This window comes from Argiope bruennichi, chromosome 8, assembly GCF_947563725.1.
Source record: "Argiope bruennichi chromosome 8, qqArgBrue1.1, whole genome shotgun sequence".
Taxonomy (NCBI): domain Eukaryota; kingdom Metazoa; phylum Arthropoda; class Arachnida; order Araneae; family Araneidae; genus Argiope; species Argiope bruennichi.
In genome coordinates this window covers 94936356-94951216 of record NC_079158.1, presented here as the reverse complement: position 1 = coordinate 94951216, position 14861 = coordinate 94936356, and the positions used below count along the sequence as shown (strand labels likewise).

The 14861-nt window shown below is 28.5% G+C and overlaps 1 non-coding gene across 1 annotated transcript; it reads right to left on the bottom strand.

The window, feature by feature from the left end:
* Positions 1 to 12037: 12037 nt before the first annotated feature.
* Trnar-ucu (transfer RNA arginine (anticodon UCU)) lies at positions 12038 to 12110 on the bottom strand. The gene has a single exon. It is a non-coding gene; the product is annotated as a tRNA-Arg (tRNA).
* Positions 12111 to 14861: the final 2751 nt, after the last annotated feature.

Sequence of the window (14861 nt, the reverse complement as noted above, 5' to 3'; positions counted from 1 at the left end):
AATTACAAATTTAATTAATAAATGCATTAAAAAAGTAAATAATATTAAAAAAAATGTATTTAGGTATTTGAAAAACTACTTCTTGGTCTAATTTTGGTTGAATCTCGGCAAAGACAATAATAAATACACACACTTAAATGCGTTATTTAAATGCGTAATTTTACACAATTATTAACAATTTATGTAATATTTCCATGATTCAATTACATAATTCATATGCACAATCTTTTGAAGTAATTTGCATTAGTTTATGAAGATTTTTGAAATGCTCGGTCATCATGCAGTATAATTCTTTAAAATTGTATTGCATTGCATTTTAATTTCTTTGAATATTGATTTTGCGTTTAATAATCTTTAAGTTTAAATTTTATCCGAAAATTCCATTTGATCCTTATTGGAAGTAAAATCTGATATTTGCATGCATTGGAAATGTTGCTATTCTGCCACTTTCGTCAAAATAACAAGCAGAAGTATTTGAATTCTTTTCAAGAAATAATGAAATTAAATTTGAATTTATTGAAACTGAAGGGTGTCCCAAAATTTACACAAGATTTGAATTTGCTACCATTCGTGCAGTAAAATGTAACATAATAATGAAATATTAATCGTTATTTCATTCCCAGAATCTTGCTAAAAAATTCAACATTCTTCAAATATTTTAGTTTTGAAATCCGAGAAGCATTTAAAAAAAACTGAAAATTATCGTAATAAGTACTTAATTGCTTTAAAATAAAAAATTAAATTTTTGGATAACTGAAATGAAAGAGTTAATAATATTTATAGAAGAATAAGAAAATTTAAATATAAAACTATGCAAAGTTTTATGCTAATATAAGTATCAGTAAAAGTGCGAAAAATTTGAAACGAATTGATTTTTTTTACTAAAAAAACAAACAAACTTTGCTTTGAATAGAGGAATAGAGTTTCTCTTTCGTCTAGGCTCTGTGATGCAAAATACTGCATTTTCGGAAGAATCTTTCTTTTTCTTTTATATAGGAAATATATAAAAATAAAATAATGTAATCAGCAAAAAATTCAAATTCAAAATTTTGGCGAATTTGAAATCCAACCTGAGAACACATTTTTGAAATTATGTCTTTCTGTCTGCTTGTCTGTTTGTGAATACAAACTCTTTCTACTAGTGGGATGAAATTTGATACATAGTCTTCACTCGTAATTTGTATATTTCTTCCAAATATTGAGCGAAATCCATACTGAAGAATTCTGCCTGTCCGGCTGTCTCCAGATAATTTGACCCGATAATTACAAAATGAAGAGAGCTAAATGAAATGTAATATTTAATTTAGCTTCTAAAGTGTAAATATGTATCAGATTTGGAATCAAATTCGACAAGGGGTTAATCGTCTGTTGTTCTGTATTTTTAAATGTATGTAAACAGTATTTAATGTATGGCTGCATATCAAATTTTGAGCAGTATGTTTCAACGGATTGATTGTATCTTCACATGCATGCAAGCGCAATAACTGAAGAATACAGTAACTAATTTTTTTCTAATCTTTAATATTTTACCCACGATAGTTGACCACAAATTTTGACAAATCAAAACAATTTTTCCATTCAAATATCTAGAAGCGTTGCAATTAAATAGAAATAAATATTTCAGATGTTTAGAGTTACCAAAGTTTTGCCACAAAATGATAGCAAATTTAGCAAACGATTTTTTACTTGAACGGTAAAAAAAAACCGATTAGCTAAAAATCAATTCTTTTTATTTCTAGATTGTTTCCAAGTTACTTTATTAAATTTATGGTAAATTATAATGATTCACTTTTGCAGTTCATAGATATCATATCTGCATTATATCTTCTTTGTTCTGAGGAAACTGATTCACATAAAGGAATACGTGTTCATCATCGATATTTAAAATTAATTAAATGAACAAGAGAATATTGCACTCTGAAAAAATATCTTCCAACTTATTCCTTTGTGTTAAAATTGTTTTGATATTCCCTGAATTTACAAAATCTGACATTACAAATTGTTCACTGTCCATAAACGTTCTCCTTTCTTATTAAGATCAGTTTTAATTAATTTTATTCAAAGAAATGTGAATAAAAAGTCTCTGGTCTTGAATTTTGCTATATGAAATTAAATTTTAAAAGAGTCTCTTAATCGGAAATAAAAGGTCAGCTTTTTTCAAAAACTTTTCATGTCATGATATTGGAGTATTAAACTATCATAAAACTTTTAAAATGCAATGAAACTCTTTTGAAACTTAGCCCTAGAATGAATAGAATAAAATGAGAATACATTTTTTAAAGTAATTACAATTTCTAAATTACTACTGTGAATATAAATTTTGAAAAAGATTGTAAGATTCTTGAACATGAAGTCATACAAGGAGAAAACATCCTAACTGCTATTAAACCCTAACTGTTATTAACCCCTAATTAAACTGTTATTAACCCCTTAATTAAACTGTTATTAATTAACCCCTTTTAATTAATCTTAAAGTTTTAAAACTTTACAATAAAAATCCAAAAACAAAGTTGTTTTTTTTAATTATATTTGCCTGTAATTGTGTTTGAGAATATGGCAACATAAAAATACATCAAACTAAACAAATGAAATTTTGAGTGTGAGTATTTGATCTAAATCACAGAACTGTTTGGAACAATCGAATATGTTAACTGAAATATGCAGTTAGCTTCAGTACTTGTTAAATACTTGTTTCAATACTCGTCATGTTGTGGCGCAACAACAAAAAATTATCCGTAAATCCAAAACCAAAATCCAATATATATATATATATATATTAAGAAATTTTTAAGTTGATTGCACTAATGTTTGAAATACAAAAAAAAAAAAAAAAAAAAAAAATGCATGAAGGTATTTCGATAATTAAGTATTACTTTTTCATATTCAAAGAGACAGTATTGTAATTGTAAAAAGTTCGAACTCGAGATTTTATCGAATTCCCACGTCATGCAGCCTTTTCTTTAATAATTCTTGATTATCGACTATGTAAATATTTCCGATTGCAATAAATGAGGGAAGAAAAGTTAACTCAGCCATTTTGTGTTCTATGAAAAAAAAAAAAAAAACTTTCAGCCCCTTCTTTTCCCAAAAAAACCCAGAGTATCTTGAATGTTCTCCACCGGATAGTCAGTTGTCCAGACAGGAAAAGTGCTGGACAACTGAGAGTCTGCGACTTCGGGGAAAGGTCAAGAGTTCAAGTCAAAGAATCCGATGATTTTGGCGCCTAAAAGTCAAGAAGCCAATCAAACATTAGACAAATAATGCAAAAAGAGAGTGTAAATGGAGAAATTAATAGTTGTGATTGGTCTCGGGTTCGAACTGTGGTCAATTTTTGCTGTAGAATGTGGTCAATTTTTGACTCGACATCGAGGTGAATGGCACTCTAAGTGGACAATCACAGCCCTCTTGGTAATCCTCACCATGGATATATCTGCATTAACATTTCTGCCCATCTCCTAAGCTGCTAGAGGAGCACTGTCTCGACTTTGTTGTTAGTCGTAGAAGTCCAAAGACAGAATCCAAAGTAACTACACTTCAATTGTCACTAATAGATAAAACATTTCCATATTTTTTTCTTTTTTATTCATCTGATATTTAAATTTTAATTCAAAAGCGTGTTTAATGTAATATGCATTACAGGGATGGCCTGCAATATTATGTCTGTGTATTCGGGATTTCCCTGTTTTTACTGGGAGAAAAGAAAGAAAAAATAATTTAAAAGTGAGTAATCTAATTGGCGATGCGATGATTAAATCATGCAATGTTGAAACATAGATATTTCTTTCCTTGTTTGTGAAGGGTGTCCCGAAATGAAGATTTGAATTTGCCATTACTCGTGCAGTGAAGCATTGGCAACTCTATTAAAAAATCATTTTACAGCTGATAGTTTAGAATTAGTAAAAATGGAGCGTTACACAATAGAAGAATGTGTTTACATTGTTGAATATTTCAAAAATAATGAAAGTCTGGCAGCCGCAGTTCGAAAAATTTGAGAATTGGCCACCTAGATCGTGTGATTTAACACCATTGGAGTTTTTCTATGGGGTTATTTGAAGTCAAAGGTCTATGCCAACAAATCCACAAGCACGCGTGCATTGAAAGAGGAAATTCAACGTTGCATCAACGAAATCCAGCCACATTTATGCAAAATGGTCATGGGAAATTTCGACAAAAGAGTGCGTGAGTGCCAGAAAAGACATGAAATCTATTTGCCCTATGTGTTATTCCATGCATAAATCTATCCTGTGTACTTAATGATTCAATAAAGATGTAACAATTTTAAAAAATGTATTTTTTTATTTAATTCTTATCTTGCGTTAACATGTTTTTCTATCGTGTATGTAACGCTTCATTTTTACTAACCCTAAACTATCAGCTGTAAAATGGCTTTTTTAATACGGTTGCAAACACTTTACTTCACGAATGGTGGCAAATTCAAATCTTGCGTTAATTTAGGGACATCCTTTATTATGTAGTTTAAATTGTAGTGTATCTAGATTTAAAATGAATGTCATATTTAACTTTTATTCATTAGGAACCCCAAATGTTTTGCTTTGTAATTAGACAACTTTTAGTAATTATATTTATAATAAGAAATACAGCTCTTTAACAAATTAGAAATTATTTTAAGTATTAATAAGTGTTTTATTTAACCTCTGCGTATCTTTTGTTCATAATCGCCTGGAGTATAGCGAAACAAACGGTAAATTTTGGAAATTTTTAAACATTTAAAAATGATTTATACATTTTCATGTGTTATTTTAGAGTTATTGTGACTTTTAGGTTAAACAAAATTGGCATTACGACTTTTAACGATTCTTTTATTCTTTGCAACACAATTTCTTTCGGAGTTCGAAACAGAATTTTTTTGGAATTGTGACTATTTGCCACTGAAATGATAATTCAAAAACATTTTCAAATTTGCGAATGAAATTTGGTATGTGATTTTTATACCATATTTGTAGATTTGTGTCAAATTTTGTGCAGCATCCGTACACAGGAAGTTTGTCTGTGAATCTGTCCGAATTCAAGTAAATATTATAACTTCAAAACGTAAACAGCGGAAGCATAAAACTCAGTAGATAGATTTAGCACCAAAAGCAAAAAAAGATTGGTAACAAATCTTGAACAAAATTCGACGAAGAATTGACTGCCTATAGGTGTGTACATTTCCATCGCAAATGCAATTACTTAGATGAGTGATATTTCATGAGTAATCATGTTTCTAAAATTGTTGTTCTGTAACATATTTTGGTTTTTATCCAAAATTCTTACTAAATGTTCTTCATTAAACAGCTAAGTGCAAAGCATTTATGAGCATGACTCTTAATCTGAACAATTAAAGTAATTAATTGCCCAAATTATGCCAAACTATGCCCAAATTATGCTTCCCAATTCAATTAAATCAATTGAAAAATGCATAAAAATTGAAAATCCTGCATGGACGCCGAAAATCACGAAAGCTTAAAATATTAAGATGTATTTTATTTCCCCCAAAAAAGTTTAGAATTCAGATAAAAGCAATTTATTTTGAGGACAGATCATTAATTTCTAATATTTTGAAACTATGAAAAATATTATAAACTATGAAATTATGAAATCTAGGATGAAATAAAAATTGCAGGAATTGTTTCTTTTCGTTGCAACAATAATTTTTTGACTATTTTTTTTTTTTAATTTGATGGCATTGTTTTTGGCAAATCAGGAAGTGAATGAAAAATCGTTTGGAAAATTCCTTCTTTATAGTAATGAAAAAATTAAATAAAAGAGTTCGAAAACACAGTTTAGTCTTTTAAAAATGCATCAGATTATGTTGAATTCTGAATAACTTATCACATTCAACTGATAAAAGAACTTTATTTGATTAAAAGGCGATCAAAAATTCCCTTTTTATATTGATTGCTGCACAAGGATTTTTCAAATAAACAATTTATCTCTACAAATATCAAAGGAAAATATGTTTGTATATGTGTGTCTGTGCGTTCTCTACAGGGAAGATTGTTTGCTCTAGAGCCTCATACTTTAACACAAATATTCTATGGAAAAAGATAATGGGCATCTCGGAGCGATTCTTTTGAAATTTTAATTAAAATTTTATATAATTAAAAATGAATCGAGTTTTTGGATATTTTTTTGTGATAATTTTTAAAATTTATATTGCTAAAATTAATTTAAGTATATTAATTTAATATAATTAATTTAATTTATATTAATTTAATATAATTAAAATAATTTAATTAATTTAATTATATTAACATAAATTTTAATTTATATTGCTAAAACTATTTTTTGCCCCATTTTAAAATTTCAAACATTTTCTTTTTAATGATGATGTAATGATACCAATTTAATTGTATTGAAATTTTTTTCTGAGTATAGCAAATTTTTTTCTAAATTTCCAAGGACAGATTTCATTCAAGCAATGAAATTCAAATCTTTAATTTTTTTTTTTTCATAAAACATTTAATCGTTTGAATTTCTTTCGTTGTTGAAAGCTAGGAAAAAGCGTTTTATTTAATATCTGCAGAATTAATATGAAGAGTAAGAAAATGTAGTTCCAGTACCTCGAATGTTAGAGACAGAGAATGCATTGAAAGTTAATGTTCCTGTCTTAGGTGATGATAACGTCGATGTCGTATCCGTGATGCCACGGAAGGGGGGAGCAGTAGTTTCTAAAGGCAAAGACCCATCAGCATCCGAGGCTAAAACTCTGACTTCTAGCTTATATGAAGATAACACTCTCACATTCGCGTGCACAACCCCTTTTTACATTTTTAAGGAGAATTTTAATTAAGTTAATGTTAAATAAGATTTTGGCCTTTTTAATGCCATAGCTAATTGCTGATAATATCAGTTAAAAAACAGAACAATCTAATTTGTTAAAACGTAGTTTAAATGTGTTGAAATTAGTATTCAAAATATATAATCTAATTAATTCTATCCAAAGAATCTACTTACACATATGAAAAAATCTGATTCAAACTAATTTGAAATATCGAATGTCTAATTTAATTATGGAGCTGTACTTTAATAAACCCAATTTCTTTGAGATGTAAAGAAACCTCTATCGTGTCAACAAAATTTCATTATTTTAATGAGTGTCACAAAATTTCATTATTTTAATGATATGATAGATAAAATTTCACTTAATTCAAAGTATTCGAAGTCAGCCATCTTTGATGAAAAGCTAGCTGATTCATTGGAGATATTATTTGCATTAAATTCCAATTAAATTAATTAAACTTAACTTGATGTTCATGATGTCCGAAAAAACTTTTAAGTATCAATTCGCAACAGATATTAAAGACTAATTTAATGGCTTTATATTAATTTTGATTATTGTATGCATGGACCTTCCTAAAGGAGTCGAGTTCCCTGATATCATATTGCCATGAGGAATGCAATTCGCCGTGCAATCGATCCTCAAATTGCATATTGTCTTTCGCAAAACTGTAATTCGGCTTTTTTTATTTCGCTTGTAAATTAATCAGGTAATGGACAGAATGTTTCTTATTTTATAACTATGGAAGAAATTAAAGCGATATGATATTTCATGAAACAATAGAAATGACTAAAATTTAATTACAATAATGAGATGCAAATGATAATTAATAATTAATGGAAATAATAATTAATTAATGGAAATAAAAAAAAAAATTTTTTGAAAATAATGCGAAAATTATTATATAAAATTTTTTTCAAATTTTAGTAGAAATATTACACGATAAAATAAGTGATCAATTTTATAAAATTTTATGAAGATATAAAAATCATTTTTATATAATAATATATATGGTACTAACGTCATATGTATGGATAAACGTCAATATCTTGTTCAATTATTAGATTTTTTAACTATTTTAATTAGAAATTTAGTTATTAAATTTAGTAATTTTTTATTAAATTAAAAAAAAAATTTGATTTTGCACATTTCCACCCCAAGAAGTATAATTATACCAGAATTGTTAGGTAAAACAATCCGAACTGCCGAGCAAAATGATATAATAACTCCTTTTTTTCTTATTCTCCCCACTACACAAATACATAAATTCTCCTTTATTTTTAGCAGATATTATTATTTAAAGTTGAAAATATAAAATATCTGTGTACTAACAGAATATTCAATTAAATGCATATTTCCATCTGTAGCGCTTACAAGTCGTTTCCTTTAACGCATTTATTGATGAGATTCAGAATGATAGAGCAAACATTTATTTTAATTTAATTATATGAAACAATCTAAAACTGTGCGAGGTTTATTTCAGAACGGACCTTGCAGTTTCAAACAATTTTCAGATGATAATTACGATGACTGAATCGGTACCTCTTTGTCCATTCTTCGATATCAACAGCAGAATGATTAAAAATGTACTAGAGCCTTCAATAGTATAATCTCAGTTAGAATCGTTCCTCCATCTTGAAAAAGTCAAAGAATACTTGTAGTGGAAACTTACTGGAAATTGCTAGCAACTAGTGTTGAGTGACCAGCAGTAAAGAGATGTAAATTCCTAAGGAAAATCGGGGGGGGGGGGTCCCCGAAATTTCCTCTAGTAAAAGTATCACTCCCCCTTCGACCACCCTAAATTCTGGTTCATGGGCAAAATCGCTTACGCCGTCAGTCCTCAGATTTACAGTTTTACAATCCCTCACTGAGGGTTGCGTACTTCATAGTAGAATAAAGTATATCAGAACCTGTGTATTGAATACATAGCACTGCCGAACTATAATACCTTTTCGGCGTATATATAGCATTTTAACCGAATGTAGCATGAGATTAACGATTAATCGTTACCATGCGGTTAATAGCCAAGTATCAGAAAATCGAAAAATCGAATATATTTTATCGACCTATTTTTTCCTGCTAATTGGAACCAAAATTTTACATAATTTTGTAATTTAAGTTACAAGCTAAGTTTTTTAATCATGTTTTGAAATTTCAAAATCTTTTGAAAATTTGAAAGTCGTTTTTGACGATATTTGAGTCGTGTTTTTGGATATTATATGCATTGGAGAGTACAGACGATCAACTTCTAGACAAATTTGGTTCGAAATTTGATACATATCTACTCTTTAGATAGTAAATATGTATACCAAATTTTTTCCATTTAGCTCTTTAAGGATATTTTTTTAGCTATCATTTTTTTAGTTCACTTTAATGCAATCAGAAAGAAAGACTTCGTCGGAATGGATTTCGTTCAAAATTTGACAGATATCTACTAATTTGGTCTGCCTAACAAGGGGAGGGCACGAGATTGAAATCTGTTATCGGGATGAGATTTAGTCTAATGATAGTATACATTAAAAATGTTCATTCATGAAAATATTAAAACGCAATGGCCAGTCAATTTCGAGAAAATGGTCCTCAAACTTTTGGTAAAGATTATATACTGATAACATGATTCCCGTCCCCTGATCCCGATGGCATGGTTGTCTAGGTAACTGTCTCGTATGCGGATGGTCAGAGTTCGAACCTGGCGGGGATTTTTTTTTCTTTTTTAATAATTTTTATTCAATTAAAAATTTACATATTCTCTTAATTAATATGTTTAAATTTTTTTCATCCAAAATAGATATTTATTATCAAAATACATAATAATAAAATTAAAATTTTAAAAGAAAAAAATTATAAATACAGATGCATTTTTTAAAGAAAATAAAATTATTTAAATTTAATTAACTATTTACAGATAGTTTTAATTAATATGCTACTTATTTTTATGCAAGTATAAATGTTTATTCTTTTAATACTTAAATTATAATTTAATGTTTAAAGGAAAAATAATTAAAAACGTAACATTAATGGATACATATAATTTAACTTGCTTGCATCATTTTCGAACAATTAATTTTCAAATTCTTGGATTTTAATAATAATAAATTATCAATTCTAACTCAAATCAAACTGAAAAGTGTTTTTAATTATCATGTTCATAGACAGACAGACATAACTCTAAAAATGTGTTTTTCGGATTCAGGTAAGTCTAAAAAATAGAGATTTGTCAAGATCTAGAGCATGGAATTTTTCGATGATTACAACGCTTTCTTTTCATATTCTTCTTACACAAAAAAATAAAAATTTGCATTACAAAAAAAAAAAAAAAAAAAAAACGTGACTTTATATAGCCTGTGCTTGTAAGAAATGTGAGAAAAATAGAAGAAAGTATGTATTTTGGAACATAATGCATGCGATAATGTGAGAGAGACAACTGACTTGTATGAATTTATTTCGCTACTAGTTCGCAGGAAATCTAGCATTGTTATTGCATATTTTATTATTGTTATTAAAAAATTAAAAATTATTTTATGTATGTAAATATTTCGTCATCATTATTTTAATTTTTTATATTTTTACTAATGTTTTCTGCGTTTAGAGTAAAAGTGTGAATTATAACTTTGCTTTACGTAAAGGTAAGATAAGTTATACTGAGCAATTAACGTCAATATTTCAAGCTTTTCTTATGATGGCATGCTGTTGATCTTAATGATAAACAGCATGTTGCATTTCAGAATATCCCAAGGTATAAAAAGATTTGCTTGAAATATCGTATTTGCTTTTAAAATATATCTGTTGATAAAATTTATAATTTGTCGTTTTTTTTCTTAAATTCTTAAATAATTTTGTTTAAGAAAAAGAGAAAATTAATATATTCTTTACATCGTCAAAACAGTTCAAAATAATTATAGTACATTTAGTTGTTAATAAAGCAACAAAATTAATATTTTTTCTTAATTTTTTTTGTATTAATTATTTTTATTTGTTTACATTTTTGTCTTATCCCTAAGACGAACACTTGCAGAAGTACGAAAGATAATATTTTAACGCACTTTTGAAATGAGATATATTCCAATTTAAAACTGTAGCGCATTTTTTAAATGGTTGGTTTGAATAGAGTTAGAATCGTCTAATTTTAAACTTTTCCCACGGTTTTTTTTTTTTTAATCTTTTATCTTTTTTTTAATCTTTTTTTTTCCAACTTTAATTTAAAATTTTTTTTAAAAAACTTTTTTCATTTAAAAAAAAAATGTTTTCAAGGCACAATATCTTTTTTTTTTACGCATATTTCATCATGATTTCTATATATACAATTTCCATTACATTCTACATATATTAAATTTTTCATGCACACAAGGTTTTTATAATCAAAGGATCTTAAATATTTATAATCAAACGGTTTTGTTAAATTTGTTAATATAACAAATAAAATCACTTTCAACTCTTAGTAGAAAAAAAGCAAATATCTTCAAAACTATCAGTTTTGAAATTTTGATATGTTTAAAAAAAACAATGAAAACAACAGGGGGAAACATTATCAATGATATTATTTTATTGAATTTCAGTTTCTGAGGTTTTCTAAAAGGGCAGCATCAAATTCAGCTCGTTTGAAATGCCCAGAGTACATATTACTCTTTAAATACGTTTGCTTCCATTGCTGAGAGATGCGTTTTTACCCCCTTCCAGGAAAGACTGACAAGTCGTGAAATGTAGAATTTTGATAATATTACGTAATCAATTACATTAATGTTATTTTATACTTCGTTTTTTTATTTCGTATTGTGTCTTCATTTCTTTCTTTTCTCTCCCTTTTTATATATATAGCTCATACACCTTGCGACTCTTTATTTTATAGCTTAATTTATTTTACCTCATCGCTGATTTAAAAATTATTTTTTATTTAAAATAACTCATTCATTATTTTTTTTCATGTTGTTTTTGCAACAGTATCTAAATGTATATTTCGTCTCTTCTGACTCAATAAAACAATATGCTTAGCATTCAAGCGAAATTAAAAAAAAAAAAAAAAAAAAGCGTATGCGCATTTATTATCTTATCTTGGAATGGAGCACAAATCGGATAATTTACTTACTGTATATGTTAAGAAGGACAGATTTGTTGATAAGAAAATGTGCCGAAATAGGGATTAAGAATTCAATTTTTTATTCGGATATTTTTATATCCATCAAGTTTTAGGTCCTACTGTTAGTAATAAAGCTACAAGATGGTTCTAAAAATGTTAAGCAAACAACCGCTCTTTCAATCCATCCCTGCCGGGATTCGAACCCGGGACCTTTGGATTAGAAGTCCAACGCGCTATCCACTGCGCTACAGGGACTCGACCTCCATTTGTTGTATAATGTACGATAGCCTTGAGATAAGGAGAAAGTAGGTACCGAATTGTCCAAGGTTACTTGACTGGTAGCACGTCCTGTTGGCCATATTCTCCACTCATCACCACCTGACGAGATAAAAAAAGTTAAATATTCGTCACATTGTTGGTGTCTGTCTAAGCACTCAAGGTTATTTACAAATGCGTCACACCCTTATTTCCTTTTTTTCTTTTTCTTTCTTTTAAAAGATTCACGCTTCTTTTCTTCTTGCGCTGTGCGTCCTGAATAACAATTTCTTTTTTGCAGTTTCGAATTAAGCGCTCGCTAGACGATATGCATTAGACAAAATTTAATTTGAACTCAGATTCTATTAATTCAAATTATGTAAACCAGTATTTTTTTAAAAAATGTTTCTTTCTTTCTTTCTTTTTTCTTTTCTTTTTTTTTTTCTTTTTTTTTTTTTTTTGCAGTTAGTATTTTGTAAGTAAGAACATTTGACTCAAAAAATATTCTTTTTTTTTTTAATTGAAAAATTCCAAAAAGTAAAGATGAGTTGTTTTAAAATATTTTTTTTTTTCAATAAAATGCTTTTTTGTTTAGACATTATATTTTCTTAGGCAATTTGTTAATATTCATCTTTTTAATCACCTTATCAACATTTATTCGCTAAGATTTTCAACTATTTCCTGATTTTTCCCATCGTTTCATTTTGCTTCAAAGAGCGATACAATCAAAATTTTCAGTAAAAAATGAATTCAATAGATCGAATAGTGGACATTGAAATGAGATCTCTAATGCATAATTAAATATCTAACGCGATTACGAATGAGTTAAAAATCGGAAATTAAACAGATTGCAGTTCGACTGTTTTTTTCCGTTTTTTTTTTATTTAAAAAAAATTCTTTTGTTTATTAAATTTTTATAAATTTATTTTACTTATTAAAATATTTGCGCCTTTTCTAATAGTCACATATCTTAATTTTTCATAAAGACAGGTTTTTTTTTTTTCAACCTACAAAGTCGGATATCAAATAAGAAAAGTAGGGAATTGCCTAGGATGGTGGCTCCGAGGGCAGGATATATTTTTAATGTGCTTTCAGGAGATTTAAATTTTGTAATTTCTTTTGATTCTCAAGAAACATGTAGTTGAATATATTCAAATTAAAATCAAACATTTTTGTTAACTTTCAGAATAATATGAACATTTGTTATGTAAGCAATGTTATGTACAATGCTGCAAATCATCGCAAACCAATTTTTTCCCCTTCACTTTGCGAAATTACTTACGATTTAGCAGTCCTGGAAATTGAGCATTTGAGTATTTAGAATGCTTCAAAACAATTTTGTGACTTTAGGAAACATTTTGTGATTTAGAGAAATCCTGTTAGTGGATTATTGAGCGATTTTTTACGTTCTAACAATAATTTTTCTTAATCACTCGAATTCCGGTTGACTTTCACATCTGAATTGCGTGGGTTTTTTTTAATCTTTCCGTAGTGACTTTTAACATGAGTCGAACCAAAATGCTGTGTTGGCAGATTCCTTTCTGGAAATATGTAAGTCCTTTCGCTTCTTTCTACTCGCTGCCTTTTTAACCAGGACACTTTTCTGCATACATCATGGCATTGACAAAGAAATCTTGAAAGAGAAAAATTGGATTATTTCCTTAATATCGCAAAAAATAAAAATTGTTAAAGAATTCAAGCCTGTTTCGTTAAAGAATGTTTTTATGCATAATTATCCATGAACTTGCCGATGTATGCGCCCCGAATTTGTACTGTTCGTCAACGGATTCTGAGACGATTACATTTCGACGACTCCATCTCATTAAGGGGTGAGACGAGGAACGAGGAGTGCATTTCCGGTATTTCCTTTGACCTTGGATTTCCCCTATTAGATACTAGTAAATGTAAATATTTCCTCCTTTCATCTTTCCTTTCACTCCTATTTTGATATATTAAACCCATCCTAACGTTTGCGCAAAAGCGCGGAGGGTTTTACAATCCGTTGCGGAACAGTACACGATGCCACTTCAAACACTGTTCCCCTCCTCCCTTTCATACTCGAATTGAAGTCGCTGGAGAGCTAAATCATGCATGTTAGTAATGGTTGTACCGTTAATATAAGCACTGATTCTCTCAAATGATGTATTTAAAAAAATCTCATTAGATGCTCCCTTGAAATATCATAGGATATTTGGAACCTTTCATAGATGAACCCTCAAACTTACTTCCACCTCGTGTTAACATTCATTGGGCTTCTTTCATCTCAATGTTTAATCAGTTTATCACAAGAACGGGACCCAGTTCTGTTCAATCTCCACATATTTGGTTTATATTGTTTGATCGTTGCATCAGTGGTACAAAGGTCATCACATTACTATCTGATTTATAACAAAATAATTTTGTTTCAACCAAAACGAATAATATCGAAACTTATTAATCTGGTTCTAAAGCACTGCTCACAATAAAAGGTCTATTTAAAATTATGAAGCTTCTGTTCGCCAACACGTTCGCTGCCGTGATTCATACCTGTGATTGTAACCACTGTCTAATACTTCTTTGCTATCTCTTAATTGTAGTAGAGAAGAGAATACCAAATTAGATAGCAGGTGTGAATCACAGGTGATTCATGCGGTGAAAAACCTGTTAAAACAAGAAGATATAAACTAAATATACTCACGTCAAATTCTACACTAAATGGGAATTTTTATAGTAAAAAAAAGTAGTCCTTTAAACCCTTTCAAATATCTGGCT